Source organism: Trachypithecus francoisi, unplaced genomic scaffold (assembly GCF_009764315.1).
Source record: "Trachypithecus francoisi isolate TF-2019V2 unplaced genomic scaffold, Tfra_2.0 Lachesis_group1, whole genome shotgun sequence".
Lineage (NCBI taxonomy): Eukaryota > Metazoa > Chordata > Mammalia > Primates > Cercopithecidae > Trachypithecus > Trachypithecus francoisi.
In genome coordinates this window covers 63,075,516-63,082,534 of record NW_022681454.1, presented here as the reverse complement: position 1 = coordinate 63,082,534, position 7,019 = coordinate 63,075,516, and positions in this window count along the sequence as shown.

The window sequence follows — 7,019 nt, the reverse complement described above, 5'->3', positions numbered from 1 at the left end:
AAACAGAGATGGTTTTTTAAATAAGGCACATTTTCTATGATCCTGCAAAAAAACAAAAACCCTTTATTTTCTTAAACTCAGTGGTGTCCATGAAAAAGGGGAGGAAATCCTAAATCATCTGGAAAGGCTTTTCAAAATTCGAAATCCCTATGTCCACCCTCTGCCATTTCTAATTGTCATAACCCCACCCCACATCAGACTGGAGGTGGAATGCACAGAAGAATGTGTTACCTGAAAATACTTGTCTTGAAATCCTATTAGATCCCCCTTCTCCTTTCTCCCCACAACCAGACATGTACTCTAAATGAAGCCTTAAAACCAAAAAAAAAAAAAAAAAAAAAAAGTTATCCTGCCTCTAATGCTGTGGAATAGACATTTCTAAGTTTAACGACCCAAAGTGTTCTAACATTCAGAAGAAAAAAAATATTCCAAACCTGCCTTGAAAATTTCAGCAATGTACTACTTCTCCATTCTCTTTTTTTCTCCACCCCTTCAACCCCATCACCTTATAATTCTTAACGTGAAATAATTCTGAGAAATGGCCAGATACCTGTAACAGGATTGGTCTGACAACCTCTGTTCAGTGAAACCTAGACCAATCTATGAATATTCAATTTGTCCCAAACCCTGATCATTCTATAGTATCCCTGAAATCAGCTACTCACATCTACCTAACTGTTGGAGTTATAAGTAGGGAAGAGAGAAACTGCAGAATAGGATATTTTTGTCACTCACTGATCACTGGTTTATATTATTACATCACATTTCCTTTTGATTGCCTAGAGGTAAATGTAGCCACATATACCAAGGCATCAATTTGGGAAATACACATGAGATCTCACATCTACAGAGCAATAAAAATCTTGAAAGGGGTCAAGAGAAGAGAAAACAACATTGTTAGAACATTAAAGCAGCCCTCTAGTTAAATTAATTTATCCTAAAAGTTGAGTGGCTCCTGGGTCTTCCAGTAAAGATCTACGCGAGTATGAGATCTATTCAGTGAACAGACAACACTGTCAGTCACATGATATGGGAGCACCAGAGCCCGAGGAGTGAAAGTCTTCCCCCAATAGTCCACACTATCAGATACTCCATACTCAGTCTAAAATACATGGGCATTAGGAAGATGTACAACACAAAAATAGATGAGAACTAATGCTTCAAAGAGAGGAAGGTGAAGCATCATTATGGAACATATTTTGGAAAAACCTGCAATAAAACTATCAGACTTTGAGAACAGTAGGGACACAGTTTACTTCATTTATATCCCACCCAAAATCATAATTTAAAATGCTGTATGAGGCAGGCATATTTTTCTATCAACTTACTTATGAAATGAATTAGAATAATTGTATAAATTTAAATGGTAATATAAATACATATTTAAAGCCTAATTTTATGCATACCATCTGTGTAAAAACAATTATTTGTTTGTTTTGTGTTCTCTCTCTGAAGTCTAGCCATAGCTCTGAAAAGAATTCTAAACCACTTAAACAAGAAAGTCCTGGAAAGTCAAACTACGAACAGTTTACAACAGTGCAAACGGTTCCTGTGGTTTCCCTTGGTCTCTCACATCTCTTCCGCCATCAAAGCCCTCACCAACCCAACCTCCCACGTTGTCCATCATCTGGACCTACACAATCACCTGAGAATGATGTAAACCGTAGTTCTCAAGCACTGCTAGCCACCTCTGCTCCTGCAACTGTTGCGGCCACCATGGCCACTTCCATTGCCTCTATCAGCAAAACTACAGGTGCCACTTCCAACACCACAGCTCCCAGCAGGCTCCAGTCTGAGACTGTCACAAACACTGCAGCAGCTGAGTCTAACCCAGCTGAGGTGGCTGACACCACCCTTGCCAATCAGCAATAATAGTTTTAGCATATTCTGCAACTGTCTAAGACTACAATAATACCAAAATCACAAGAAGATAAAAGCAAACCAAGGTAAATATTTTCCAAAATATTTTCTGAGTAACTTTGAGATGTGAATGGCCACAATCAACAAGAAAGATAAACAAATAGTTTCTAACTCTGGCATATGAATTAGAAGCTCTTATTCCCCCTTTATTTCACAAACTAAATTTGGTCTCCTTGAGTATAAGTCTCATCTATACACCTGATAATGCTGACTGATTACCACAAAAGAAACACACAAAGGATCACCAAATGTGTACAAGACTTTGCTTTTTTATCCCAGTACTAAAATATGTTTTATTTCCCTGGAAAAGCTTACTTTTAATTAGGGCTTTCATAAATTAAAGTTAGTTTGGACTTCAATATTTATTAGATTTCACAAAGTGCACATTCCACATAGAAAGTCTTCCTCATGCTTTCAGCACCTGCCAACAATAATAAGACAAAAAAGTAGTAAAGATTGTGGAAATATTACAATTATCCTTGGGAATAGTAATATAAACAAAACCCAACCAATAGAAGAGGTCTCTTGCTATAAACAATGACTGAATCACACACATCATGATATAACATGATCATTCAGAAACAATATCAAAGAAGTAGGAGATCATAAATTCATCTTATTTCTGAATATACCAGCTTCTAATTATAAATATAAATGGGAAGAATTATCCTAACTATAGAATGTAAAAATCACAGTGATAGATGCCAACTGTTGAACACTTAGTTCAGATACTGTTGTAGCATTAAATATTCCTATTGAAGTTAATTTTATTTTTTTGAGATGAAGTCTCACTCTGTTGCCCAGGCTGGACTGCAGTGGTATGATCTCAGCCCCCACTGCAACCTCCGCCTCCCAGGTTCAAGCGATTGTCCTGCCTCAGCCTCCCGAGTAGCTGGGACTACAGGCACGAGACACCACACCCGGCTAATTTTTTGTGTTTTTCGTAGAGACAGGGTTTCACCATGTTAGCCAGGATGATCTCGATCTCCTGACCTCATGATCTGCCCGCCTTGACCTCCCAAAGTGCTGGGATTATAGGTGTGAGCCCTCGCTCCTGGCCTTGAATCTAATTTAATACTCATATCAACCCTGTGAAATCAGTCTCATGGGCTTCTTTTTAAAGATGAGGGTACTGAGGCTATGAGAATTTACATGACTTTCCAAAGATCACAAAGTCATAAATGGTAGACCAGTCTTCAAATTCACATCCATTGAACTCTAAAATTGCAGCTTCTAATGTCCTACTCAGCATTTGGCTATTTTAAAACAATTTGAGAGGGTAGAGCTTATGTACCTTTAGTTAATGGCTCATGATATTTTGTTTTGTTTTCACAGATCCTGAAAAACTGAATATTGATATATTTGTGATCACCTTCTCTCAGTACTTTGTTTTAAGAAAAATATAGGAAGAGGTATAAAAACATTGAGATATGATTCTTTTTGTTTTTTCTTTCATCTTTCTACACTGTAAAATCATTCAAAGATAAACCTGATTTATGCATTTGATTATATGTGTATTGATCTCTTCTTTATTCCTGTAGAATGACAGCGCTAATATCAGCACATTTATCCTATCAAATGTTTCTATAACACATAAAGTAGGTGTCAAAAAAAAAGCAAATTCTTCACAGACTGAAAAAATGGTGTTTAAAAACCACCCCATATAACATGTTAAAATATTACAAATCTTAGAAATCAATTTTCTTTTTGATATAAAACACAAGTACATGTAGTCATAATCAAACACATCTATAAACATACAATTATATTTTATATAAATGCACAATATAAAATTACAAATATGAGAGCTACAAAAAAGTGGTGAAAAAATGGCAGTCCTACTCTCAAAGGGATCATAGTCTAAGTGACATTTTCAAAAAGCACAGAAAAAAGTAAGTCAAATTCCTATAGATCTACAGATATTCTTTCCCAATTGCTACTTCTTCTACTAAAGAAGTATTTTCACTAGAGATTGTTTAACCAAAACTTTGTACCATTTCATATATCATTTCATCCAATGATACATTAATATTAGGTCAATATCTAGTTGATAAATTCACCCCTGTGATTTAGTAAAACTTACCTAGATTTACGACAGGGTATGTAAGAGTACAAATACAAATACAAGAGCATTACTCCTCACAACACAAGTTCTCCTGGATATTGATGGGTATGAAAAAAAAAGAGAGGAATAAGAAGGAAGAAGAAGAGAAAGGTAGAATCATGACAGAAACCTGAAGAAAAAGGAGCAAACAGCAGATTAAAAAGGGAGCAGTCAGAGGGGAGAGAACTAAGAAACTTACATGAAAGTCAAGCAGAGAAAAAGGTTTTAGAAAGAGGGTTAAACACTTTAGAAGAGTGAGTAAGAAGGAAAATAAGAAGAGAAGTATAAAGAGCAAATGAATGACAAATGTTTGGAAATAAGAGTTTCATCTGTTGCCATTTCTCTCTTCAGATTTTCCTGTGAGCCCCGGTTTTGCTATTCACCCATACTTCTTTGTCTCCTATCCTGGGTTCAGTGTTAATTAGTACATCTCAATTTCCATTTCATTGCCTTGACTCACACATCTCTATCATTCTGAAAGACGCTTCCAATTATCTCCATTTACCCTAGTAAAGGTCAACCCTCTTGGCTCAATTGCCAACTTCTTACTGAAATATTACATGACTCATGGATATCAGCTTGATGTTGCTCTGTCCTTCACCCTTCATATCTAGACCATCAAAATGATCTGTTGATTACAACCTGTGAAAATATCTTTATTCTGTCCACTTATCCATCCATAGTCCCTTTGTCACTATCCAAGTCTATCTGGACAACTATAGTTACAGCCTTTTAACAGGTTTTTCTCTCTTAAGTTTCAATTGCTAAGATCCACTCTCCATACTGCTCTAGGGCTCAGAGTGGTCAAAATAAAAAATACTCTTCAGAGAACTATACCTGAATAAGTGAATTAGGTACTGAAATAAGAAGGGATTTCTTTGTCTAGACTAATGGTTTTTGACTGTGGATGATTCTGTCCCCCAGGGGACATTTGATAATGTTTCGAACATTTCTGGTCATCACAGCTGGGAAGATGCAACTGACACCTAGTGGGTAGAGGCCAGAAAGGCGCAAAACAGATACCCACAACAAATAATTACTCGACCCAAAGTATTGATAGTGCCAAGGCTCAGAAACCGTGCTCCAGACTATATTCAAACTTTGTATTCTTCAAAAATAAGTGTTAAAGCATTGAGAGTATCAAGTGTGATAGATTTGTTGGATTATGGCCCAACTTTTCACACTTCCCTTTAAGAAAGTCCATTGGTTCCCAAATGTCCATCAATGATAGGCTGGATTAAGAAAATGTGGCACATATACACCATGAAATACTATGCAGCCATTAAAAAGGATGAGTTCATGTCTTTTGCAGGGACATGGATGAAGCTGGAAACCATTCTCAGCAAACTATCACAAGGACAGAAAACTAAATGCCACATGTTCTCATTCATAGGTGGGAATTGAACAATGAGAACATAGACATGATGGTGAACATCACACACTGGGGCCTGTGGAGGGGTGGGGGGTGGGTGGCTGGGGGAGGGATAGCATTAGGAGAAATACCTAATGTAAATGATGAGGTAATGGGTGCAGCAAACCAACATGGTACATGTATACCTACGTATCAATCTTGCACGTTGTGTACATGTACCCTAGAACTTAAAGTATAATTAAAAAAAAAAAAAAGTTCATTGGTTGTATCCTCTTGCACTGTCTCTGGGCCTGACTATTGTCAATTTTTTTTACTGGGGGCAACACTACATTAATCAAACTTGAAAAGAACAGAGGTTTGGAAAACATTTACACATTTCTGTTTTTTTCTTTTGAACCCCTCACATCACCATGAAAACATGCCCAGACTAGCTTGAGGAATGTAAAGGACATGTGGAAGAGAGGTGAGCTGTGCCAGCCAAGGTCATCCTAGAGCAGTCAGCCCCCAGCCAATTCACCAGCTGAACACAGCACATAAGTAAGCCCAGATAAAAATCAGTCAGGCCTGGCTAATCCAGGAAACCTGTCCAGTGAGCACACTAGTATTTTGAGTAAGAAATATTCAACAATTGCTTTGTTAAGTCATCAAGTTTTGCAGTGGTTTTTCATGCAGAAATAGCTAATTGATACACCGAGAGACCCAAAAATCAATCTATATCGCAGGGTCCCATTATTTACCAATCAAGATCCTAAACTGGGCATTGCAGATCTGCCTAGATTGAGACTCAATCTTCTCCAGAAATTTGCTGTTCTTGTGACTGAGCCCCAGTTCTGGTCTTCAGATGCTTCTGCCCTTCACCTACAGGAGATCATAGTTTATACCTACACTCTGAGGAAGATTTCCTGGCCTTCACATCTAACCTTTAAAAGCCTTTCTTTATCTTCTTCCCAAAGCAACAATTGCTCCCCGAAACAGCTTCCAGTTAAAATGAAAGAAGTATTTTTCTTTTCTATTTTCCTCCTTTCAATTGCATTCCATTGGAGTGTTTCTCAAAGAATACTTTATGAAACATCTGCACTAAAATTATTTACGGTGCCTAATAACAGCAATTTCCTGGGCCCTAACCTCAATCAAAATAATCAGAACCTCAGCCAATGGATCTTTGAATTTTTAGTTATCACCAACCTCCACGTGGTTATTAAGCACATTAAGACTTAGTACAAATATGTGAGATCTTGAAGAGGCCCAATAAGAGATTAATGACAATGAAACTGAGGCATCAGGACTTCTTTGCTGAGATTCTTCTCAAGTAAGGTCCCCTGAACAGATACAGCAATGTGTTCAAAAAGTCATGTGTTTTTATAGCATCTGAAAAAATAGGATATTTTAACTCCCATTGGCTAACATTGTTTTTTCTTAATTTTCCAATTTTTCCATGAGGACACCTCCCCTTATATCAGGTGGACTTTGGATAGCTCTGACCATTTTGTATTCATGATTTTTCTTATAAGGTGGCCTTGCAGCAGTTGTAAGAATTTTCTAATCATAAAGTTGTATCGTTTTCCTTGTAGTCAGTGCCCAAATTATATAAGCTTCAGGTCTCTCCAAACCTAGATCTGCTTG